This window comes from Oreochromis niloticus, linkage group LG16, assembly GCF_001858045.2.
Source record: "Oreochromis niloticus isolate F11D_XX linkage group LG16, O_niloticus_UMD_NMBU, whole genome shotgun sequence".
NCBI classification, from domain to species: domain Eukaryota; kingdom Metazoa; phylum Chordata; class Actinopteri; order Cichliformes; family Cichlidae; genus Oreochromis; species Oreochromis niloticus.
The window spans coordinates 33,377,245-33,405,018 of record NC_031987.2 but is presented as its reverse complement, the minus strand read 5'-3'; the positions used below and the strand labels follow the sequence as shown (position 1 = coordinate 33,405,018).

Genomic DNA, 27,774 nt, shown 5'->3' with positions numbered 1-27,774 from the left:
AAACCATACAGACTTGGTGTAGGTTCCCCTGGGTACAGCCTGTGGTATGAGGTCCGGTCGATAGCCTTGTCTTGTTCTAACTGCTTCAGACAGTCTATGACCCTCTTCCTGTAGCCACTTCCTGGGTCTCGTTTCAGGAGCTAAATAAGTATTTTTGTCACTGAGGAGTGACAAAATTTTCTCATTAAAGTCTATTATGGAATGAGGGGACAGCAAATGGAGTACTCCAAAACCAGCAGGTTAAACTTAAATCTAACTGTAGATTGTATACAGAGGTCCACAGAGGGAAAACGAAACAGCAAAATCCAAGCTTCTTCAGAGCCACGACGCACAAAGGTGAAGATTAATACACAACCTTCACATAATAAATAACACTGAAGGACCACACTGAGGGAAAACTGGGGGAACAATTTAAACTCTATAATCGCAATTACATTAAGTGTATACGTTTCATGTGGCTCTATGAAGGATTGCTGCAAAGTCTCACATGTGACACAAAAAAGATAATGTTGATTGTGATTATAAACAAAACAGCTCAGTTTTTATAGTGAGAATTACATTCTAGTATTTAAGTTGCCCTCTGGTAATATGCCTCACTTTTCTGTAGCCCTTTATGACAGATAGATAACATTTTAGGTCGAAAGGTTGATTCTGTTCATCTGGACGAGCGTTTTCAGTGGGAGAAACATTTTGTCAAACTTCTTCAGTCTTGGATGGATAAATCAGTCTAAATCCAAAGAGGTGTGTGTACTGAATGGTAACTATTGCGTGCAGGAACCATGTAAAACTGTTAACATCACCTTAGTCATTGGTTTTGTTCACAAACCAACTCTCCTCTTAACAGAGGGAAGAGTTGGTTTAATAGCCTAATAGTCTCTGAAGCCTTTGTTAACTATATGTGATATGACCGGTAAGAGATAATACAATGCCAAGCTGGAGTAAAGACAGTGTAGTATGTAAGGACTTGTAATGGTCGTTTTTTGACATTTGCAGTTGTTCTGCATCTATAGTGCTTATCCAATAGTAAACAGTGCTCAATGGTAACTTTAGTGTCTCCAATGGGAAACTGATTTGCAGTATGTCCACACATCAAGCAACACATACATTTTTTAAAAAAGAAAAAGAAAAGAACAGCCCAAGTTTTATCAGTAGCATCAACAAAGTGCAATGTGCAGTAGTAATGTCAACAACACTTATGGTTTAGTGTTATTAAGCATGATAACAGCAGCAGGTATAGGAGACACTCTCTGTCTCTTGGTCTTCACTGTACTTTATACCGGTGACCGGAGGGAAGCAGCTGGTCTGAACATAACATGACAGAGGTTGCCTTCCCCTTAAAAGTCCGTCCTTTATAAAAGTCCACAGCTGGAGCTGAGAGCTCTCTGAAATCTGACCAGCCTCTTTAAACAGGTTACAAAGTCTGGTCTTATTGGTCAAAGACAAATTACCATAACAAGCAATGATACAAAACATTAAAACAGACTCAATAAAACTTTTATAAAAAGGGTCATCATTTCAGATGAAACGTTAAAAGCTTTCAATCTCCTTCACAAGTACAGCCTGTGTTGGACCTTTTTCACTGTAGCAGCAAAATGTGACTCAAAGGACAGAGCATTATCACATTTAATATTTACTGATCAAACTGAAACTAATATGAAATACACCATCTGTAAATTTATCATAATTATACTTTTTGACAATTTACTAATATTTACAGATGTTTTATACCCATAAAAACATTTTTATATTTTCTTGAATCATTTTTGTGGTGTAACGTCTATACTTACACAACATAGTGGTTAGCTAACACATTAATCTATGTACATTACAGAAACTTTTCTTCTTTTACTGTAATTTTTATTTCATATTTACTCAATGCACTAAAATGTGGATATTTATTTACAGCATTAAACTGGAATAAAAGTTTTAGCCTTCAACTAAATATCGTCTCATGTCTATTTGCAATTACACGTTTTCATGTAATTTCACATTTGACATGGTAACTTAGAGCATATTCTTCATAATTTTATTCATATTCGATGTATTTTAAAACAAATTCTGTTAAATTACAGATTTCTTTACTTTGTACGTTCTAACTTATTTTCATTCCAAACTCTAAATAACAATTGTCTCTGGGTATAATTTTATGGCAAAAAACCAAATTAATAAATGGAACCAAACACACAGAGTTGCTTTACTAATCCGGGCTAATGTCCGATATATATATTGCTTTCCACAAACCAGTTCACACATGTCTCAGCATCCAAACAATACAAATAAAAAGCACACACAAATTCTGAGCTCGAAGAATTTTTCAACATGCGGTTGCACTTTGCAAGCAGTGACATGCTGCTAACGTGCTGCAACTACTGTACTGCTGCTGGGTGAAGATCATCCTGCCCAGATTCAGCTCTGACTTCATGTGAAGGGAGTGAACATTCCTGACCATCAGTCACATACAGGCAGCACCTCATCAAGCTTTATGTCTCAATCCAGCTACTGTTACAAAATCTGTTAAACGATCAGTGGTTGTTGCCTGAGGCAACGAGCGGGCAGTGATAGATGAGTTTGAATTGTTAGCAAAGATAGCGTCTGAAAAATCTTTTGTTGTATCTTTCAGATTTGTAGTGGTTGGAATTAACATTCATTTAACATAATTAACATAATTTAAATTATTATTATTAAATTTAACTTCAACATTTTGCTAATATCAGAAGCAACATACCCAGTCTTGATAATCATAATGTCACAAAAGTGGCTGCCTTACCCAGGCAGAGTAGGCAAAGCTAGTCCAGATGGAGGATATAATTTATAGAATCGATTTGTAGAATACCAGGATACCTGTGGTGGAAGCGAAGGAATGACTAAATGCTTTGCAGTTCAGTTCAATTCAGTTTTATTTATATAGCACCAAATCACTACAACAGTCACTTCAAGGGTGTTTATATTGCAAGGTGAAGACCTTACAATAGTACAGTGAAAACCCAACAATTAGATGAACAAGCATGATGCCTGGAGTGGCTGTAGCTCAGGAGGTAGAGCAGGTCATCTACTAATAGGAAGGCTGGTGGCTCGATCCCTCGCTGCTCCAGTCTGCATGCCAAATATCCTTAGACAAGATACTTACCCCAAGTTGCTCTCCGATGCACCCATTGGAGTATGAATGTGAATGTTAGATGGAAAGCACTTCAGTAGAAAAAGCATAGAAAACAAGTGCCTATATGACTGGGTGAATGAGGCAAGTTGAATAAAACGATTTTAATGCTCAGGTGGAGTAGAAAAGTGCTATTTAAGGACCAGTCCATTTACACTTGGCAATAGAGGGAAGGAAAACCTCTCTTTTAAGAGGGAACCTCTGGCGAAACCAAGCTCAGGGAAGGGCAAGCAATTATTTTTAAATACAGTGTGGTGTATTCAATTCAATTCAATTCAATTTTATTTATATAGCGCCAAATCACAACAACAGTCGCCTTAAGGCGCTTTATATTGTACAGTAGATCCTACAATACCAGATAAAGCACAGGGTGAGTGAACTCATATAGCAGTAAAGGAGACCATTCACACGATATACCATGTTTGGAGGAAGAAAAATGCTGAAACATTTCTTGTTTCTTGTAGCTACTTACTTGTTGCATTTCTTATAGTTGAAACGACAAGAAATGCAACAAGTAAGTGGCTACAGAAGAAACACAGATAGGTCATGGAGTGGCCAAGCCAATCTCCAGAACTCAAATCTATGGAAAATCTGTTATTTCTCCCAATAACATGCAAGTTACCTTATGTAATGTGTTTTTCTGGCTAATATGTCTCTCTCTCTATATATGCATACTGTGCAGGGGCATATCCTGCCATGATGGTTCCTCCTCTTTCTTGGGTTTTTGCTGCCTGAAGTATTCGGTCGGTTGGGGCCATCTTACTGATGTGCTCTTGGATGTTCGTTGTCTCATCCTGGACCGTGGTGCTGACGCTCACTAGTCCCCAGTCTCCTTCCTTCCACTTAGCGTACAGCCTCAGGGTGCTGGACTTGTCTGTCTTGTCGTCTTTGTGGTTTCCATTTGCCTGTGGGACTCCCAGGTACTAGCAGTTGGTTTATTTGTATTGCCAGATGCTCGTGGAGTGCAGTCAGCTTCTTCAGCCAGTAGGCGTGAACCATGTCGGGGCCTGGTGCTGTCCAACTCTTCATACTGGAGACCGTTTCTTGGATGTCTGCCACTGTGATGGTTACTGGACCCTGGTCTGCTCTTAGATCCACTAGCCACTGAGTACTACCATTATGGGTTGCGTCCATCTCCCATTTGCTCTTCCAGTATTGCTCCAGCCTCGGTGGTGCTGTTCTCATATTGTTCCCCTGCCACAGAGAGTACACCTTGGCTGGTTCTGTGGAGAACAGCTGGTTTATTCTCCTGCCTTGGTGTGCTTTTTCAAGCAGCTCGTCAAGGCTGTGAGTCTTTGCTTGGCATTTTCCAAGGCCTCAGGTATGGACAGCTTGCTGTACTTCTTAGGCACCTTCTTCATCGCACCTTTCTGCAGCTCCGATAATTGGCCACTTCTCATCAGTGTCCTGGTTCCTCAACACCTGGATGAAACTACCATAAAAATTTGAGACTGCTTTTTTTGTTTGTTTTGTTTTGTTTGTAAGTTAGTTATACTCAGCATCTGTGTACTCTTTTAATAATTTTGTTGCAGTCTCTTATTTTGCTGTTTACCTGAAGCAGGTGATTAGTTGTCTAGCCAAGTCTGAATATGGGTGTGATATGAGCAATGAGAACTCATTACCCATGTAAGAGTGTTGAAATACTGACTCAGTGTGTCCACTGGTCTCACTCCAGGTAGAACGTCACAATATTTTTAGCTAAATTTTTACATTATTTTGTAAATTCAAGCTTTTAATCTTAGCAGGTCTTTGAAATGGTGTTTGTGGATTATAAAAACATAACATTGTAATATTTCATTTGAAAATACAACATTTTTGAGTTTTTGTTTTAAAGTTATGTTTTTACACTTCATCATCTTCTTATCAACAAAATTCCCCTAAACACCACGGTCTTTGAAAAGCCACTTTTGAGTTACATAGCAAAATAACTTGCTTTGGTTTATTGAGTTAAATGAATATATAGTGGGTAATTCTATTTACTGCATTTACAGTTTTTATTTCAAAATTCTAGTCATTTAAAACATTACTTTGTCAATCAAACACAAAGTAATCCAAAGTTAAGCACTCCACAAAAGACCAGTATAAGTTAAACCAAAGGACGCTGGTTTAAATTGTTTGAAAATGGGATTTATGAGAGAAATGCTTTTAAATATCATGCTGAATGACGGATATTTCACTTGGAAATACATTCTGTGCTCTGTAGGAGAGGGGAATCATATGGATTAACTGTGTGACTATTAGGAGTTCATACACTCAAATCAGACCTGACATGTTGGAAAATGTCAGAGGCTGAAGTTCAGCCAGAGTTCAGAGGGCTGCATCAAACATCCAGGGAGCCTCGTTTCCATGTGTCACTCTAATATGGCAAGAGATGGGGAGCTGCTCCTATCCAGCCTGTCGTCTGCTGGAGCCAGACACCCAGTCTGACAGTGTGTGTGTGTGTCTGTGTGTGTGTGCGTGCGTGTGTGTGTCCGTGCGTGTGTGTGTGTGTGTGTGTGTGTGCGTGCGTGTGTGTGTGTGTGTGCGTGCGTGTGTGTCCGTGCGTGTGTGTGTGTGTGTGTGTGTGCGTGCGTGTGTGCGTGTGCGTGCGTGCGTGTGCGTGTGTGTGTGTGTGCGTGTGTGTGTGTGTGTGCGTGCGTGTGTGCGTGTGTGTGTGTGTGTGTGTAGGTGTGTGTGCGTGTGTGTTTATATTGTGTATCTAATGTGGCTGTGAGTCTTGTAGTTGTGTGGTGGTAAGTTAGATTCTCCAACCTGCAGTAGAGTTATCATCAGAAAAATCATCATGGACATGATTGTCACTGCTTTTAATGATTTCTTTCAACTTAGTTACTTTGAACAAAAACTGTGAGCGCAAGTTTGTATTTTGATGTTTTTGTAATCTACACAGGCTCAAAAATATACATAAATTTGGCTGCATGCCAAATATCCTTGGGCAAGATACTAACCCCATGTTTGCCTACTGGTGGTGGTCAGAGGGCCCGGTGGCGCCAGTGTCCGGCAGCCTCGCCTCTGTCAGTGCGCCCCAGGGTGGCTGTAGCTACAACGTAGCTTGCCATTGCCAGTGTGTGAATGTGTGCGTGAATGGGTGAATGACTGAATGTAGTGTAAAGCGCTTTGGGGTCCTTAGGGACTGAGTAAAGCGCTATACAAATGCAGGCCATTTACCATTTACCATAAAGGCTCAAAACAGCTACACTAATACTTGGTGAAATATCCTTTACCAAGTATTACCTCAAATAGACATGTTGGCAGCCAGCAACAAAGTTCTGGCATAATTCTGTCCAAATATTTCACCAGTTCATCTAAACTGGTTGGTTTCCCACCTAGCTTTAAAGGACAGTCCACAACTTTCAAAATGCTAAAAGACTCGTTTTAAAAACATTAACTTCTTATAATTTACAACTAAAGTGCTTAACTGAACAGTTGAGGTGACGGGGCTGTAGGTGTGGTGTACTCAGACTACTGAGACAGTGAGTTTTGTACTGGTTTATTTATAATCATACACATTAAACCTTCCAATGTGTTCCTATATGTCATTTTGGGCAGAAAAAGAAGAGTTTAATTCATTATTTTACTTTACACACAAATGATAATGGTGTGTTTTTTACAATAAGACAATCCGTCTCTATGAAAGAACTGACTATTAACTCATGCTTGCTTTAACATTGTTCTTCTTTCAAAACTTCCAATTTTTCCGTATGCAAGCCAGCAGCTTTGTGCTACTTTCTGCAGGAGAGGCTGGATCTTTCCATGGTTAGAAGCCAATCAATGACGAGGGTGGCGGAGCCCCCCACAACTCTGAATTAGAGAAGTGAGAGAACACGGATGATCCCTTCTTATGTGTACTGCACATTTTATTTATGTATTCCATGACCACTTTCTTTCCTATCTGAAATATTTTTGTATATTATATATATTATATTATTTATATATTATGTACTGTCATCCAAATATAAAACGTGCTGTGAAAGAGGGTCCTCTACACTCCAAAGCAAATCCAATATACTCATGTTTATTATTATTTGAAACTTTTCAAAAACTATTTTAATTAAATGTGACATTCAAAATTGTGATTAATGATAAAATAACATTTTTATCATTTAATTTAAAATTTTGATAAAGTCATGTTTTAGCATTTTGCATAAGTGTTTCCAGTTTTCCAGACTTCCTGATGCTTGTTTTAATCAGTTATCATTGCCATGGGATTAAATTCCAGCTTCTTGTACAGGACCTGCCAGGAAACTGATGACTACCAGGAAACACCTGCCACAGGTGTTTCCTGGTAGTCATCACTGTTCTTTAACCTCCTAGGACCTGGAGTCCACATATGTGGACATCACATTTTGGGTTGTCTAGACCAAAATACTAAATTTTGCTCTACAAGGGCCTGATATCCACTTACGAGGACGTTATACCGTCACTGTTCTATCAAAATTTAAAGTGAATGTCCTCATATGTGGATCTCATTTTTTTAGAAACAAAAATCCTGTAAAAAAAAAAAAAAAAATCACGAAATTCTTTGTTTTTACATTCATCAGGTCCCCATCAGCCCAAATGGCACAGAGAAATTAAAAATGCCATGAAAGAGTTCGGGTCTCAGCAGGTTAAGTTTGTTTTAAAAGGTTATTAACAACTCTTTCTATTTATATTCTATTTCTAATATAAATAGAAAGAGTCAGCTCTGTTTCCTTCTTATTAAACAGAAACTGATCTTTCTATTTAATAATCCAGAGTAATGAGCCAGGATCACAGGGACTGGTGGGGATTCCTGAGAAAGCCCTGCAGCTTCGGTGCACGGTGACTTCCCAGTGCACTACTGCGTCAAAAAATGGAGAGACCAGACCAGATTATCAGTGGGCCAGCCAGCCTCCCCCTGAGCCTGCTACACAACCCACTCTCTGCAGCCAACCCACAAACCAAGGCCCGGGACTCCACTGGTCCAAGACTTACAAATAATCTAATAAATTCATTAACCACAGCACCAATATCATTAATTTTTATATCAATATTAGTGAAATACACAGGGTCATTTAAGGACCTAGTTAAATAATATTCCTTTTTACATAACTTGACAATAGTTGTTCATTTATTTTTTTAAATATATTTTTATATTTAATTTCATCCTCTATACTTTAGAAATTCTCTGTATATGATATTTCTTGTTAAATATGTTTTGTAACACTTTTGTGATCCGTGGCACGCTGCATAATATTGGTTGTTGCTGTCTTGCTTTTTTGGCCAATGCCTTCAGTTTTCCTAAGAATCTCTCATTAGTTTGATCAGTATTTTTTCCACCTCCCCATTTTGCTCAAGCAGGTCACTTTTAAAAGCATTTATGACTCCTCTCTTCTCACGTGTTTCTCTTTTAATTTATTTTATTCTTTGTCCTTCCAATAATTGCTTTATTTTGCTGCTGCAAATAAAGGGAACTGATCACTGATGTCATTATTAGAAGGGCACTTACAGTTTTGTTTTCTATTACATTAGTGAATATATTGTCTATTAATGTTGATGTCTCAAGGTGTTTTATATTGTAAGGTAGACCCTACAATACTACATACAAGAATTATATATTCAATGTTTTATTAACCTTCTCCTTAAATGTTTCCATGTTTAATGTTCTACATATACAACTCACAATATGTAGAACACCAAGATTAAACAGGGTGTACACCGCCTCTCGCCCTACGGTAGCTGGGATAAGCTCCAATGAACCTCATTAGCATTTTTCCTGCTCACAGAGTGGGAGGCCTAGCCACTCCTTTTTTGCATTGGTAGCATGGTCACTGTAATGCTGAAAGACCCATCCACGGCCCATTTTCTCACTGAGGGAAGAAGATTCACTGCATTGATTTTATGGTACACGACCCCGTTCATGACCCTATGTGCAAAGAAGACGTTCTCTGGTGTTCTGTATGTATTATTGTGGGCTCTATCTTACAATATAAAGCACCTTGAGGCGACTGTTGTTGCGATTTCAGGCTATATAAATAAAACTGAAATTGAATTGAATTCTTTGAGTCAGCAGCACCATGTTTGTGGTGAGTGTAGTCCCAGCTACCTTCAGCTCATTAATAACTCCTCCTGTGTAATTTTGGCTGATTAACCCCCTTTTTCACAATCATCTTCACCCACTGAGGAAAGATTTTGGATGGAACTCCAGACTGAGGGGGATGATGGTCAGTTTATTTTTCTCTATGTCTGAAATATTGCACCAACAGTTGTCACCCCAAGCTTCTTGCTGATTGTCTTGGGGCCCACTGCAGCCTTGAACAGGTCTACAATCGTGCATTGATTGATTGGTTATAATTTATAATCAGCCATCTGCTGAAGCCGTTTCCTTCAAATATGTAACGTTAACTGTTTTAAAATGTTTCCACTTTATATAACTGCTGTGTATGCTTTTCATAGGTCATCCATTTGAAGGTTAAAGTGATTTTTGCATTGCATTATAGTATTATTGATCAAAATGATCATGTAATAAATAAGTGGTGTAGAGCTTTAACAAACAAAGCTGTTCCTCTAAGGTGCAGTTCCTCTAATGGCCACTCAAAGCAGCAAGCTGAAGCCCATTGACATCCAGGGAAACGTTGGATCCAACTTGCACGGTGTGGCAGAGTCAATAGTGCTTTATTTACAATGCTTTTGTGTACATCGGCAGTTGTGCAGCTTTTCAGCTTCTTCGGTGAGCACACGCTCTCTGCAACTGGTTCCATCCACTTTCCTCTCTGTCAGTTCCCGCAGTTCTACTCAAATACGGGAGGCATGATGAGATGATGGAGATCAGCTGTGTAGGTCAGCCTCTTCTGACTCCACACCCTGCTCAAGGCCTCTTCTAGAGCCGAGCCACAAACCACACTCAGCCACAATGACAGTGACAATAAAGACATTCCATTGTATTCTATTCTATTCTACTCTACTTGATTGTGTTTGTGCCAAAAGCACCCTTCTATAGGAATTATCTTTAGCATAAGACTTTCTGTGTGGTATAGTTATCCAAGAAGATTTTGCACATGGACAGCTAGTATATATGTGTGTCTTTGAGTTGCACCTGTACAGTTTACCAATGCAGCTTGTCAAGCAGGCTTCACTAGATGCCAAAACCAAAGGCTGACATCATGATGTCCATCTTTTATACAGAATCGTTACGGTAAACTGGGGTCTCAAGCACAGGACTCTGATACTTGGAAGAATACAAATATTTATTTAACAATCTCCAAGTGATGTGTACAACAGTGAAAGGTGCTATATACAATACTGCAAGGGTCGGGGCTCCGGGGAGTCCAAGGGAAGGAAACGGGGAAAATCACTCTCAGTCCTCTTCTACCACACACTGCGCTCTGCTCTCACTCTCCACTCACTCATGAATAAATCCTCTTAACAGGAACAGGTCCAGCAATTCTATGTACAAAGAGAAAACACATTAGAACGAAGGCAAAATCCACAAGAGCTATGAACAATCTAAGAGTTGGGGTTACACTGACGAGAGTCATACAACGATCCAGCGATGAGGAGCCTCACTTCTTCCGCTTAAGTAGTGGCAGGATGCCACTGCCGCTGAATGATATAAGCTTCTCTATTAGAGGAAGAAAATGTTCTTTAAGAAGAGAGCTATAATTTTTGGTTATTACAGTTTCCAGGTAGGTGATCTTTTCAGATGTCACTTTGATGGTAGAGTTTTCAAATTTTATGGGCAATAATTGACTTTTCCTCCAGTTTATCCTGTAACCTGCAAAGGCTCCAAACAGAAAGAATTGTTGGGACAGAAGTTTGTGTTTGTGTTTTATATAATAAGACGTCATCAGCGTACAGTGATACGGTATTGGTAGTGTACGCTGTGTTGTAACCATGTATATCGGGGTGAGTGTGAATCGTCTCTGCCAAGAGTTCTACAGCAAGAGTGAACAATAATGGACCTGTTACCTAAAATAATAATGTTGTGATAAGTTACATTAAGTACATTTTTATAAAGCTGCTGCGCTTACCCAGTGTATGTTCCCTAGTATGGGATTTGTCTAAGGAGCTAACACTAAGTTGAGGTTATTAAAGTAGCATTTGCTGTGTATTTAATCAAGTTAAAGACCTTTCTATAGAGTTCTGGATCATCATAATTAGGCCCATGAATATTCAGAGAGTGATTGGAGTGGCGTGCATTTCCCCGGTAACTAGGATGCATCTTGCATTTTTATCCGCTATAGTAGATGTTTGTCTGAAGGGCACATGTTATTTACCTAGTATAGCCAGTATAGTGGTATACTTGGTTAACCCGTTTGCATCAAAGTTTATTAACCAAGCTGAACACATGAACAGTGCATCCAAGCATATCAGTCTCAACTAAAAGTAAGAAAAGGAAGGCTAGAAGGATGCCGGCATAAAACCTAAAATTATTAAGATACTTTATCTCTAACTTCCTCACTATAAATGTTGCTCGGTACCTAATTGTGACCCATTTACATCAAAGTGAGCATCACTGGTCCAGAAAATGTAGCAAACACAATGGACACATTTCAACGCAAATGAAGCCTAGATAACGGAAAACGTTTTGCTTCGGACTTATCCCTGTCAAGGTCCAAATTGTTCTTGAGCACAAGCTCTGTGCGTCAACCTGAGTTTGGCAGGATATAAAAGTCCAAATTTAACTCTGAGTTTATCTCGGAGCAGATTCCTAGCTGGGGTGAAAGCTGGGAAGCGCTTCACTACAGCCTTTGGCAAATCTTGAAAAATCTGAATGTGATTGTCACCATGTTTCAAGTTCTTTGTTTCGAAACTTTACATAGTATTTCTTCTCCTTATGTTGTGCCTCTTTGAAAGTCCTTCCAAATCTATACTCCACCACAGAGTTTGACGTGCTTGTAGCAGAGTCTTTAGTGTCTTTAAGTTGAACAATGTGGTTCTTCATCTCCCTTCTCAAGGTGGAGATGGCCACATCTTTTTCTGCGCAGCAATCTCCCCTTGCAGCTGTCACAAATGTCCACCTTCATTTGGGTCAGTTTGGCATCTAGACAGGCAATTGCAGTTAGCACTTGTTGGTTGCCTCAGGTGAGCACCTCATTAGCAGAGCTGGCCTCATCATCTTCCCCCGAGGCTTCACTGAGGCCCACCGGCTCAGACCCCGTGAGCTTTGCCTCTGCCTTTTTTTGTGGCATTTTTAATAAAAACATTATATTTGCTTGGAGTCGAACTATAATTGTTTTATACAGTATTGTCTCACTTTGATGGCTGTCAAAACTGTAACAAAACAGCTGTAGGAGCCTCAAACATTGAATTCATTTAAAGCAAATACCAAAGGTGACCTGAAATTTTGAAAGCTGTTTTCATATCCCCTTTTTTACCTCTCCTATATGTTATAAACACTGTAAATATTTGTGCAGGATAGATTTGCAAATTTTCAAACCATAAAATGAAGAACAGTACTAATTCCTTTTCACTTCATATAGCACACAGCTTCACTGTAACGGCACATTTTGCATCTAAAACCACATTTCTTTTTTAACCACAGTTCATTTTTGTTTTATCTCTGTGGCTCAAAGTTCACAGTTGTTGCTACCTGCCTGGTAGAAAGAAAAAATCGTGTGCTGAGAGAAAAAACAGTAGGGCGGTGAAGACATTCTTGTCCTGCTGGGGCTTTCCAGGAGAAGGAGGTGATTTTTCATCCCTTATCTGAATAACATCTGTGTAGGTCGCCAAAGAAGGATAATATCTTTCTGGTATCCTCCTAATAACAGTTCTTCTGCTCTTCCTTCTTAAAGGTCATGACTAATACACTCCATCAGCCAGGTTGACACAGTGTAGGCAGAAAGAGGCCATAAAGCAATAGAATATGAAAATCCAAAGTTTTATGAGGAAGGGCTATGGACTTTACATTGGTTTCAAATGCAGCAGCCAAAAAATGGCATGCCTAATTAAAGCAGGAGCCTCCAATGCTCACCTTCAAAGGTCGGGGTTAACAGCTTCCAAGACGGTAAAGTATGACGTGCAACATTTAATATCATGCCAGGTAAGATGGCAAATAATCTTCCTGTTTTGGGGTCCATGAGCAAGACGTTTTACCTGCTCAAAGGATGATGCTGACATTTTCACGGGAGAAAGCTTTATTTTAACACCACATATCGTACAGTTTTTCTCACCTGTTTTAGCACATTTCTTGCACCATTTTTCCCAGTAAAACTCATACATAGTTTCTACATAGATTTTACTTTATAAAGAAAAGAAGCAATTTATTTTTTTTATTGTGAGGAGAAAACATTTCTTTCAGTGGTCACACAACTGTGACTATCATAAAACCATAAAAACAGCTGATAGTTAATTTGCAGAGCAGATTTACCCATGAATCTGCTGAAGCATTCGCAAAGCAAACATTTGCATTCATGATAGCGTCATTGTGCATGTGCCTGCGGAGTTCTTTGTAGGTGGGTTATTGAAATCACATCCAAGAATTTAATCGCATCGAGTGGGAATTAATACCTGCGCCAGTGAAATTATTTGCCCAGGACTGCAGTTTTCTTGAACCCGACTTTTGACATAGAAATAATTCTATATGGGAGAAACATTGTCAGATGAAACCAACAATGAAGCAACTGAGTTGTCTAACCAGTCAGGAGAAGCACATGAAGTGACCGAACCAGTCTCCAGACCTCAGTCAGATAGAAAATCTAGGGAGGGAGCTGAAGCTTTGAGTTGTCACGTGGCAGCCAGGCAATCTAAAGGATTCTGTAAACAGGAGTATGCCAATGTCCCTTCTCAAATATGTGCAAACCTAGTGATCAAAAAACATCTTGTAGGTGTTTAGGCAAGCTGTGCTTGGAGAGATAGTCCAACTCCTCCAGGATGACACATCAGTACACACCATTGCAAGAAAGTTTTCTGTGTCTCGCAGCACAGTCTTGACACCATGGAGGAGATTCCAGGAGACCAGCAGTTACTCTAGGAGAGCTGGCACAGAGTCATAGAAGGTCCTTAGCCCATCAGCAGGAACAGCATCTGCTCGTTTGTGCAAGGAGGAACAGGATGAGCTCTACTAGAGCCATAAAAATGAACTTCAAGAGGGCAACTGCTGTGAATGTCTCTAACAAAACAATCAGAAATAGACTTCATGAAACAGACTTTCACCTGATGGCCCGACGTCCTCCAGCACACCCTACGCTCACTGCCTGGCAAAGCTTGTTGCCAGACCAACTGGGGTTTCCATAGAACACCAGAACTAACAGGTCCATCACTGGTGCCATGTATATTTGACAAATAAGAGCAGGTTCTCCCTGAGAGAGACTGAAAGGGTCTGAAGAAGCCATGGAGGACATGCACTCTGTGGCACTGTACAATATGACCATGGTGGTGGGTCAGTGATGGTCTGGGGAGATATATCCATGGAGGGATGCACAGACCACTCCAGGCTAGGAATGGTACCCTCACTGTCATTAGATATTGGGATGAAATCCTTGAGCCCACTCTCAGACCCTAAAATAGTGCAGGGCTTCTCCAGGTAGACAACAATGCCAGCTTCATGTGCGAAGAGTATGCAGACAGTTCTTGGAGCATGAAGAAATAGATATCATTGACTGGATCAACACTCACCTGACCTAAATCCTGCAGAACACCTCTGTGACATTACGGTCTGTCTGACACTGACAGGTTATAACTCAAACAGTCCAGGTAGTCTAGTCTCTGTGATGCCCTAGTCTAGATCTGGGAGAAGATTTCCCCAAGACAACATCCATCATCTCATTAGGAACACTGTCAGGCATGCACATAAGCCCATGGGGACCATAAAAACTACTGAGTACCATTGCTGCTATTGCTGTTGCTGCAATGAAATTATGGTTTTCTTTTCCATCTGTTTCACTTTGACTCAGAATTCAGCCCTCTGTAGGTTAATGATTTTAATTTCCATCAAACAATGTTTAGATTAGATTAGATTAGATTAGATTAGATTAGCCTTTATTGTCTTCTTTGAGACCTTGGACAAGTAAGGGAAACATCATGAAAGGTAGCACAAATATACAAACACATACAGAATTTCCCTAATTTCATTGATGATGGTACGAGAGAAAATATAAAACTCTTTGACTTTAAGGGTTTTTTTTTTTTTACCTATACCGTTTTCCCTGGGACATCAAATCATACTCATTATAAAGGATGTGATTTCTGTCCATTGTTATTATTATAGCACTCTTCAAATATTGTCTGGAGTGAAAATGAAGAGAGCATCCCAACTATGATTCAAACAATTCTAATCAAATTTTACATTTGGGATCTCATCTTGCCCTCCAGCACTATCAGCAGCAGGAGTGCAGCAACCCCTCAACAGCAACATTTTTACCTCATCAGGTAAAACACAGGCTACGTTTGCTTTGCATTGTCCCCACCTGATGACAATGGTATAATGCGAGTCCATATTAGATTCTTGATGAATTTGGGTTGTTCTTATTCAGCCTGGTTCTATGTGCTCCTTTTTAACTTTGAGCATCCGCCCCTTCAGACATCTCTGGAGGCCCTGCTGTGGAGGCCAGGCCATCTGGTGTAGCACTCCATCACTCTCTTTCTTGGTCAAATGGCCCTGACACAACCTGGAGGTGTTTTTGGGGTCATTGTCCTGATGAAAAATAAATGATGGTCCAACTGAACACAATCTGGATGGGATGGCATGTTGCTGCAGGATGTACAGTGTGCCTTCAATTTTGAATAAATCCCCAGCAGTGTCACCAGCAAAGCCCGCCCACACCATCACACCTCCTTCTCCATGCTTCATGTTTGTAATCATGCGTGTAGAGATCATCCGTTCACCTTTTCAGACACACTGGGTGGAACCAAAGATCTCAAGTTTTAACTCATCAGACCAAAGCACAGATGTCCACTGGTCTAATGTCCATTCCTTGTGTTTCTTGGCCCAAACAAATCTCTCTGCTTGTTGCTTTTCCTCAGTCGTGGTTTCTTAGCAGCTATTTGACCATAAAGGCCTGATTCACACAGTCTCCTCTGAACATGTAGAGATGTGTCTGCTACTGGAGCTCTGTGTGGCATTTATCTGGGCTCTGCTCTGAGCTGCTGTTAACTTGTGATTTCTGAGGCTGGTGACTCTGATGTATTTATCCTCAGCAGCAGAGGGGACTCCTGGTCTTCATGTGAGACAGTTTCATCGTAGTGCTTGATGGTTTTTGCAACTGCACATGGAGACACATTCAAAGTTTTACCAATGTTCCAGACTGACTGACCTTCAGTTCTTAAAGTAATGATGGGCTGTTGTTTCTCTTTACTGAGCTGATTGGTTCTTGCCATAATATGAATTCTAGCAGTTGTCAGATAGGGCTGTCAGCTGTGCACCAACCTGACTGCTGCACAACTGATGGTCCCAACGTCATTAAGAAGGAAAGAAACTCCACAAATGAATCCTGACATTTCAGGTGACTACATCATGAAAGCGCTGTCAACAAAGCAAAGGGTGGCTACTCTCAGGAATCTGAAATATAAAACATACTTGGAGTTATTTATCATTTTTTCTTTCCTACATAATTTCATATATCTTACTTCATATTTCTGATGTCTTCAGCTTGTATCTACAATGTAGAAAGCAGTACAAATAAAGAAACAAAATAAAATGAGGTGTGTCCAAACTTCTGACTGATAGTGGACATACATTATGATCATTATAGTGATAAACTGGCTGCATCTTTGAATGTATAATTGGGGCCAGAAGTTTACAATCATTGTGGCCATAAATGTCACGATAACTTGGGGATCCGTATGCTATGTATTTCTGATAAAAGCAAAAGTTATTATATGAGGCAGTAAAATTAGATTTAAAAAACTTTGATAACTAAATTAAATGCTTGCCCATTAAAGGATTTGTATTTTCTGGGAATATAAGCATTTCAAGGCAGTTTAGTTCTGGTCTCACAAAGCATTTAGAATAAGCCCTGTTATCAGTTGAGGATGTGTTAAAGGACGCCACACCAGATGATCAGCGGGACTCTACATCCTCCTCTTTCTTTCCAGACAGCAACAGACGCCTGTTATTGTCTTCAGGCAGCCCAACACCACATCCTTAGTTTCCCATAAATTACTGTGCAAATATCAGTTGTGTCAGGAGGCAGATCCTATCAGAGAACCGACTTCTGTACAGGTGATGACATGACGCTAAATACCCATCATGACCCCAGTTTGTGACTGTGGTTCACAATTAGACACACCCATTGAAAAAGGGACAGGGAGTGGTGGAGTAATACCTGTGACTGTCATCATAATTTATTGGATTATAATGCTACAGGCAATATAATATATCTATGCAACAGAGAGCTGTCAGAGTTTGGGGTGCCACTCAGGTCTCTCTCCTGACATATAAGATTAGTGACATATAAGAATGTTTTACCATCTAAACCTCACACAGGATGCAAACAGATGAGTGCTTTTCACCCTAAACATTACAGGAAACAAACCTATAAACCACAGCTCTCTTCACAAAACTCAAATGTATTCACACACAGGAAACAACAGTCATCCAACAATGATTCTTTTCTTCAACAGTTTCTTAACTTAAATATAGTCCATGGCTCGTGTTTGATTCAGTTCAGTCCCCCCAAAAAATAAAAACAGGGAAAAAGGGAAAAGGTAACAGTCCATGTTCCATCACTCACAGGTCAGCTCCTCTGTTGCTTTCCACCGGTGCTTTTATTTTGAAATTGACAGTGGGGCATTCTAACCGGAAACACTGGGCTGGTTTGTGTTGGAGGACTTCCACTCCAAACTGAATTGGGGGTGTGGCGGTGAGTTTTGTGGTTGTAAAGACTCACCTTTCAGCACACTCACTTCACCAGATTCACTCACCTTTGACTGGGTGTGGTGCTTGCGCTTAATTGCACTCACCTGTCACACGTTATATAAGGACTGCACTCACCTACAGCTCACTCTTTCTTCACTCCTACATGGGGCGCAGCTGAGGTGAGTTTCTGTTTGGGTCTCCTGAGTTCACGTATTATTTTAAGTTAATGAGTGACTTAAATCACACTTTGTTTCGTTACAGAGTTAGCAGTCCATGTGTGTCCTTCAATACTGATTATTCCAATAAAACAAGAAACCTGTAAGTGAGTGATGACTGTTTATTCTCATTGTGAGCGGATGAGCCCACGATGGTAACAAGCTCCCGCTTCCTCTGAACCTCGTCCTCCTTAACATGGGCCTTCGAGGAGGAGTAGTGTTATTGTCGTGATTCAGAGCAGCCGTTAACTGAAGGTTTCCAGTCGTGACAGTCGACCTCCTGCTTACCTGCAACAGTATGATGTTCAGTATCCTGGAGCTAGAAGTGCTAGATGTGAGACAGGGTGTCAAACAGAATGTCAGCATATTGACACAGACACACATGGGCTGCAGGATCCTGACGGAGAGGCAGAAAGCCGACCAGAGACACGTCCCGCTCCTTTACCTACTAACCAAGATGAGGTTTTGAGGGAACTCCTGATGATGATGAGGGACCCGCTCAGCCCCCACAGGTTAGCCGTCATTCTGGTACAGTTCCTGCTGCCAGCTCTTCTACACCGCATGCATCAATATTAGATGCTGCAGTTCTTTTAAGTGGTTTGCCTAGACCAGTCCGGCCACACCACTGCAGGGTCCCCACCAGATTTCATGTGTTCACCCTGCTACTCCTCCAGTTGAAGATGCTGCTCAGCCACTCATTTGCATTCCTGAACAAAGGCAGCACCCTCCTTTAAAGCTACAACCAGCTACATCTGATGGTTTGCATGAACAGAAACCTTTGGTACCCATTACTGCTAGCTCTAGTCACCCTGTTACTACCAGAACACGTGTGTGTGTGTATATAAGCTTGAGGGTCCTTCTTTCCCAGGCCTCGTCAGAGAAGATGAAATGCAGTATAGGATGTTATGAATGGCCCTTACAAATCTTCTTTACCCTCATGAGCCAGAGCACTTCAAATATCATGTCCTTCTTGATTACTTGAAAGTAGACCAAGCTAAACGATTAGCTCTTGCCTTTTCCTGTGCTCCTGACCCATACACTCAAGCCATCAAACCCCTTGATGAACGTTATGGGCAACCAAGCAACTAGCACTGAAAGAGCTAAGGAGCGCCCTCCTTATCAGAGCAGGTGAGAGTCAGGCTCTTGATAACCTCTCTCTGGTAGAGGACCCAAGCTTGAAGGACAAAGACCACCCGCAGGGGCGAGAGGGGAATATTTTACCAGTCAAAGGTTTGGACTCACCTTCTCATTCAGTGCTTTTTCTTTATTTTTACTACCTTCAACATTGTATATATGAAACCAGATATCTGAAATTATGTAGCAAAGAAAACAATGATAAATAACTCTAAATATGGATTCTTGGAAGTAGCCACCCTTTGCTTTGCTGAGGGTGCTGCAAACCCTTGGCCTTCTCGCATTGAGCTTCATGATGTAGTCACCTGATAATGATTTTGACTTCACAGGTGTGCCTTGTCAGGGTTCATTTGTGTAATTGCATGGCTACCACAGGATCTTGCAGCGACATGCCATCCCCTCTGGTTTGCATTTAGTTTAGACCATCATTTATTTTCCAATACGACAATGACCCCAGACACGCCTGCAGGCTGTGTAAGGGCTATTTGACCAAGGAGAGTGATGGAGTGCTGCACTTGATGGCCTGGCCTCCACAGTCACCTGACCTACACCCAATTGAGATGGTTTGGGATGAGATGGAGCACAGAGTGAAGGCAAAAGGACCAACAAGTGCTCAGCATCCTTCAAGACTGTTGGAAAACTATTTCAGGTGATGACCTCATGAAGCTCATGGAGAGAATGCCGAGAGTGAGCAAAGCAAAGGGCGGCTATTACGAAAAATCTAAAGTATGAAACATGTTATTTCACTTTTTTGTTTACCACATAATTCCATATGTGTTCATTCATAGTTTGGATGCCTTCAGTGAGAATCATAACTACAGACTAAAAAAGACAAAAAGACCTCTCTGATGCATCCATCGAAGTCTGAATGTGTGTGAATGTCATTAGAAAAGCACTCAGTTTAGAGACAGTGCTTGTGGGAATGGGTGTGATTGGGTGAATGTGGCGTGTTGTATAGAGCAGTTTGAGTACTCCGGGAGAGTAGAAAAACGCTATATAAGAATCAGTCCATTTGCATTTACTAAAAGACTGAATTGCTCCTTTAAACAAGGATTTTATTAGTGTTGCTTTTCTTCCATCAGAGGTAACTGTACGGAACGAACATCTTGTAAAATGCCCCATTGGACTAATTAGAATATCAAACATGTCTCCTAATCTCCATCATGTTTTAATTGGCCAGCTCATTTTCTCATCTCACCTCAGGAACATGTATACTGAGAAACAAAAACAAATCCAGTTAATGAGCAGACACTGAACTACAGACTGCTGCTAAATAGAATACATGTTGTTAGACTATTTTAAGAGTGTTAAATGTTCTGTAACAGGATTACATGTATTAAAGTATTATTATATACATCAATAGAAACCCCCCCCCAATATATAATATAAACAATATATATAGATATATATCAGAAAACAGGTAGGTCTTCAGCTTTGTATTAAAAACTTCAGTTAAACTTTTTCACAATTTAAAGCAAGCATAGGAGCAGCATGATCACATTTACATCAGCCAGTCAGACTGCAGGCTGCTGCATTGTGAAGCATGTGCAGACCACTAAAGCTCTTCTCAAGCAGTCCTAACAAGAAAGCATTGCAGTAATCCAACATAGATGTTCACTGCTAAGACAAACAGGCCTGTCAGCTCAACTGGCCTTTAAAGCTGCACTTCAGCAAAGGTGGCAAATCTGCAGAAAGCCGGTGTGTGAAGCTCACGCAGGCCTCTGCTGTTACTGTGTTCTGTGAACGCGTTATACAAATATTTTGATTCAGAATAGATTTCTTCCTCATGCTGTTCACATTTTGTATGTGTGAGAGAGAGACAGCAGAAAAAAGAGAATAGCTTTTTACAAGCTAACTCCCTGCTCTAATGAATACAAATGGGCTCTCATCGGCTCCACTTGGATGTCTGTTGGAGGACAGTTTGATATCAGCAGGCTTGGCTCCGTGGACACTTAAGGACCTAATCATTACCTCTTTAGTAGCTATCTATCACCAGGCTAGTACTACTAATCTCCCTGTGTCTGTACATGATGAATGTTTGCCACGTCTTACGCCCGCTCGCTCGATCATACAGATTATCAGAAAGAGAAGTGAAAGCATATCTCATAATTATGATCCATACAGACAAATTAATACAGAGGATTTTGATGCTCTGCCTCTCTGATGACATTCATAGGCACTGGTCACTGTAAAGATCCTGTTGGTAGTAATAAATGAGTTGTGGCAACGGGCTGAAAGACAGATGAGAGGTATTCAGCTGGGAAACTGAGGCTGCTGTCGGAGCACAGGTTGTGAGCCAACAGAAACACCAAGTACATCACTACATCAGTGTTGAGTTATTGAGAGAGAAGCCTAGCTTGTGCTATTAAGCCCAACTTAATCTTAAAAGAAGCTCTTCTTTGATGACAGCTGAAACAAAAGCCTCTAAAATGGCAGAAATGTATTCATCTAGTAGAGAAAGGTGGGTGATCGAGTAATGGGAAACAAGCCAAACGAGCCTCTTCCTGAGTCTAAGCCATCATACCAGCTTGTTAATTTCCCTCCAGGTCAGTCGTTGTTGATTCCGGGACACTCTCTCTCACCTGGATCAGGGTGAGAGGGAGTGTAATCCTTGGCCTTTTCATTGGTCTATGATGGTTCTGGAGCTCGGCAGCTAATAGGACATTATCAGCTCCCTGGCTGGCTGTACAGCTGATTAATGTCAGAGGAGATGACACAGGGCCCAGCTGGGGCCTGATAAAAGGGCGTTGGGATTGGAGAGGGCAGGATGATGAACGAGCTACAGAGTCTACACCCGTGTCTCATTAGCGTTCCTCTGCTCTTTGGCATTGAGCTAATGTAGCGCATCGGTACTGTGGCCAGAGTGGCCAGCTTATGGGAGGAATGTTTGAAGCTCTGAAGAGCAAGGAGAGCTGAAGGAGGACGTTAACGTCAGGGGGAGGGACAGGGGGATCAGGGGTGTAGTGACCTGTCTGACAGCAAGTGCTAATTTTCTCTCTCTCTCTCTCTCTCTCTCTCTCTCTCTCTCTCTCTCTCTCTCTCTCTCTCTCTCTCTCTCTCTCTCTCTCTCTCTCTCTCTCTCTCTCTCACACACACACACACACACACACACACACACACACACACACACACACACACACACACACACACACACACACACACACACACACACACACACACACACACACACACACACACTCTCTCTCTCTCTCACACTCACACACACACACACACACACTCTACCCCCTCCCACCCTACATTCTGCCATCATTACTGTGTGTTACATAACACCTTGACCAGACTAAATCTTTTTTTCCTTGTGTTGGATGCTGTAATACACTTTACTATATATGTGTCAATCACATTATTTGGAGCAATTTTCTCATTTTTTCATTATGATGCAATTTTCTTCTGGTAACCTTTTATTGCTATCCTAAAGACCCTGAAAGTATCAGATTATCCCAACAGAACAGTAGTTTCCAAAAGTAGAATAGGAGGCGAAGATTTCAGCTATGAGGTTTCTCTGTGGGGGCAGTTCCCAGCTTCTGAAGACAGACACTGTCTCTACTTTTAAGTCTTCCAACTTTCCTTTTTTGATAGATTCTATTAGAAACTGTTGAAGACAGTCTGGAACTTGGAAGCCCAAAGTATTCAAATGGCTTCTAAATTCCAGGAATCCCAGTCCCATTAATGTGGTGGAAGAACCCAGTTCCACACAGGGCCTACTCTGCAATCTCTATGACCAGGGTCAGGATGGAAGATGCCAGAGAGAAGGCAGTCAGACTAACCTCTGGAGCGCATTCTGGCCCAAGCGCTGCATTATTTATTCTGTGGGTAGGCTGGCCTCTGTTGTGATTTTACAAAAGTAGATTGGGAGGCCAAGGTTTTAACTATGAGCACTGGGGTGCAAGTTCCCAGTCTGAATTCAGAATTCAGACTGGGAACTACCAGTGCTAGGCACCACGTGAATTTTCATTATTGTTTGTAATTTAGCTGACAGAAGCCTTGATTCATGGTCATGGGCATGCTCTGAGCTGCACTCTGTTTGGCCTTCCAGTACCCATCAGCTGCCTCAGAAGACCCGTGAGCCAACCAAGCCTGATAGGACTCCTCCTTCAGCCTGATGGCTCCCTTCACCTCCATAGAGTACCGTCTGGTTTGGGTGTTATCACCACAACAGGCACCAACAACTTTGAGCTTGGTGCACAAACGGACTTTCCTTCCCAAGGACCTTGTAAATAGAGACTTTGAACTTGTCCTTGCTTGAAGATTTTGTAAATAGTTATCTTTTCACGAGTACGATCTTCTTAGTCCCACGTTGCTTGATTCACTCGTTATGACAAAACGCTCAGCCACAGATGAACTAAAAGGACTCAGATGTGAATTCGTCACTCGCTCACCTTGCAGAAAGTCCAGCTGGAAAACCACAAAGCCACGCTACGTCAGCCATTCGGACAATGGGCTCTTTTGATCCAGTGGCATTACTGAAAGTGAATCAGCTACAAAGTAAATGGTAAATGGCCTGCATTTGTATAGCGCTTTACTCAGTCCCTAAGGACCCCAAAGCGCTTTACACTACATTCAGTCATTCACCCATTCACGCACACATTCACACACTGGCAATGGCAAGTTACGTTGTAGCCACAGCTGCCCTGGGGCGCACTGACAGAGGCGAGGCTGCCGGACACTGGCGCCACCGGGCCCTCTGACCACCACCAGTAGGCAAACATGGGGTTAGTATCTTGCCCAAGGATATTTGGCATGCAGCCAGGAGGCAGCCTGGGATCGAACCACCGACCTTCTGATTAGTGGCTGACCTGCTCTGCCACCTGAGCCACAGCCACCCACAACCCACAAAGGGATTGCCTCTGAACTGAATATACTTCTCGAGCAGTTACCTGAGTTGTAAAACAGTTTTAACAGTATGTTGTTGAAGCCAGGTCTAAGTCATCCACAGTTAAAGAAACACAATAGCTGAATGGAGACTATTTTGCCATGAAGATTGTCTCAGGTCTGCTTCCCCTCCAGGTACAGCTCTCACCTCAGAACTTGATCTGTCTACAGAACCTTCTACTTACCACAATCTAGCCAAAGTTTTTCGTAAGGGCCTGGCTCTATCGCTTTCCCAACACTGACCATATGACAGCACGATCAAGCTCCTCCCTGGTGCTCCTCTTCCCACTAGCTCGTTGTATAGCCTAACTAAACTAGAACATTACTGACTCTCCGTCATTACCTGTCCATCTTCCTCTCCTCTAGAAGTTGGTTTCCTTTTTGTGGAGAAGGATAAAACCTTATGACCATGTATTAACTCTTAAGAACAACATTAAGAACAACATGGTTTGGATCAAAGAAAGGGATGAATGGAAAACTGCATTCAATACTCACTTCAGTCATTTCGACCACCTGATGATACACTTTGGTCTCACCAACGCATCTGTTGTGAGAAATTATCTCAACTGGTTTGTGTTAGTCTGTCTAGACCACATCCTGGTTCTCCTTCTGAACAGGAGCCTCACATCTACCTGATGTTTCAGGGTCTGTTGAAAAATTATTCATCAAAGGTGAGAAGGTTGAGATCCACACCGACTCCAGCCTGCTTCACTGGTTTTGACAGACATGTTTTCTCTGTATTATTGTTTGTTCTTTACCTTAAACTATAAGGCGAGTTGAGGCAACTGTTGTGATTTGGTTTATTGAAATAAACCTAAATTGGACTGAATTGAATTAGATATTATCAGCATGTGTCTAATTTTAAGCTGTTCTGTTTGTAAGCTTCAGTGCAGATATGGTTACATGTTCTCTGCACTTAATTTGAAACCTTAAATGTAACAAATGTTTTGATTTTGTGCCCGACAAAAGACTAAAACACAGCTGTAACAGTCTGTAAATGGACAGTTACACAGATCTGATCCTGAATTTAAATAATTGTCAGAATGGTTTAAAAGCATTTTTCATGTGCTACTGTTGTGTGATACAGCTCCTATATGTATCCATTATTTATTGCCTCCAGTTGATTGGAGCACAAGCTCACCTAATGCCACTCCTCCATCGCCTTTCCCTCTAGTGTATGAACAGAAAAAAAGCCAATTAAATCCAGTCACTGATACTTATATTATTTTTAAGGGTATAATTGTTTTGTGACTGAGGGGGAAATGCGACAACATCTGAGTGACACCAAAAGTGAAGAAGGGGGGCTAAACCAGGCTAAACCTCTGACCTGGCACTCATCAGAGGGTCAGAGAGCCAGAAATGACAGATTGAAAACACACTGTGCCAAAAGCTAAAAAATACTTTGACATTTAAATAAGGAGAATGTGCTCCATCTGCATTTGGTCCTAGGGCCACACGCACTCATTACCGCCTTCTGCCACAACATCAATAGGACACAGATATGGAAACAGGAAAAGGAGCAAATGCTCAACAACGGGTATAGTTCATTATGAGGGATACCTGCCAAAGAAGTCCAACTTTGCATTTAGGACATTTGTATTTATTTATTTACATACATCTGTATAGAAAGAGGCAATCTGATAGTCTAAAATCTCTGGTGATTTCAATTTTACCGTACAGATTGCATCGTTAGTAAAACAACATATATCATTCCTAAAAAAAAAAGTTGAATAAACTCAGAATCCAATGATTTGCAAATCTTTTAAAAATATTTTGGATTTTTAGAATCTTTTAATGGTATTATGCATTGGAGATAGTGAGATATTCAAAGTCTTTGCAATTATTCTTCTTATTATTACTACTATGCAGGTTAGCACTTTATTGCAGGGCTAACATGGAGAGACAGTCACATTCACACCTACAGGTCTGTAGAATCGACAATGAAAGTAACAGCGCATATCTTTGGATTGCAGGAGGAAACCAACCAACACAAGTACAAAAAGAACACGTCGACTCCACACAGAAAAGCCCTGGCCCTAGTATTATCATCATTATTATTATTATTATTATCATCATGCATCTATTCTCTTCCTTGAACCATAGGGCAAGAGGCATCATTACCTGGAATATCCCAATAAAGCACTATAATATGATAAAGTACTTCTCTATATACTTCTAATATACCTATATATTACTCATTCCATAAATCTGCAGCGCAGGGACTGTGATCCTGTGTTTTTACTTGTTGCAAAGTCTTTGAAGATTCAGAATTGATCAGTGGCTCAGCAGATGCAACATGAAGTGGTCGTTACCACAGTAACATACATTCACGGCACCCACAAAGTCTTTTAAAAAGACATCAACTAAGAAGAAACAAACACTGGTTCTATGCGTCTGTTAGAAGGCTAAATGTGCAGCATGTTTCCCTCTTGTAGCTCACCACTGTGGGTGGCAGCAGGGCAGCACAGTTGTTTAGGGATATATGGCCCCATGGGAGTGAGGGGTGTCAAAGGTTTATTAAAGAACCAGTAAGTAGTTCAAAATACAGCCCTGCTTAAAGCCTTGACCCACTGACCTCTCTCTGTCCCCATCCCCCACCTGCCCTACATACACATGCTTGTGCAGAGCACCAGCACATGTTCAAATGCAGTGTTGATGGGATCTGGGCATAGATCGCCACAGCTTTGTACTGCAGATGTTACATAGTTCCCATTTATAACTCCATATATATTTGTACATGCAGAGGTACATTACATTTTCCCATCTACATTTGTCTTGTCTTGTTTGGCTCTTAAATTCAAAGTATAGGAGCAAAGAGTAGTCACAGCTGTCACTGTTAATGCTTTTTACAGTACACAGTTTATTTTCATGGCATGTATATGTAAGGTATAAATTAGCCACCTCATCCACACAGCTTGAATTAAAATGATAAATTTAGTATAAAGAACTCAGACATTTTTTGTAATATTCTGTGATTCTATTTAAGTTGTACATTTGCATAAAAAAATAAATGGATGGTGACCTTGTTACACATTTATGACTTAATTTCAGAAACAGTAACAGGACAGGAGCAAATTGTAAGATGCTCAAAAAAACAACGAGTGATGAAAAGAAAGCAAAATATCTCTTATTATTATTAAGCAACCACCAAACATTATCAAAAATACATACAATACATGAATCCTTTAAGAGCTGATCCACCAACTATGCCATTGTTGTACGTTATGGCCATAACACCCTGAGCACTCCTGATAATGAATTTAAAGGAAGGGATGCAGTCTGACAAAATCCATCTCATTAAAATAAATTATATAAAATGAAAAAAATATATAAACCCCTCAAGTTTGACAGTACACACACATGCACCTACTGTTATCTCAGTTCAGAAGCCTTCAGTGTGGCCAAGAATCAACTTTTGGTTTACACTATTTTAAATGAAAGCTCTTTAAATGTACAATTTATTATCCACCTGCATGCAACTTAAATCCAATGACATATTTGATAGAAATGAGTGGGCAGTATCACATGTGACCCTGCTGTATCACATGTCTGGCATCGAGTCGTATCAGCAAGGTTGAGCTCCAGTTCTATTGTGGATCTCTGAATCTGTACTCGCCACCTCCGCC

The 27,774-nt window shown here is 40.9% G+C and overlaps 1 long non-coding RNA gene across 1 annotated transcript; it reads left to right on the top strand.

Moving 5' to 3' along the window:
* Positions 1–18,065: 18,065 nt before the first annotated feature.
* LOC109197393 (uncharacterized) lies at positions 18,066–23,686 on the top strand. The gene is made up of 3 exons (XR_002058518.2): positions 18,066–18,085; positions 18,168–18,633; positions 23,313–23,686. It is a non-coding gene; the product is annotated as an uncharacterized LOC109197393 (long non-coding RNA).
* Positions 23,687–27,774: the final 4,088 nt, after the last annotated feature.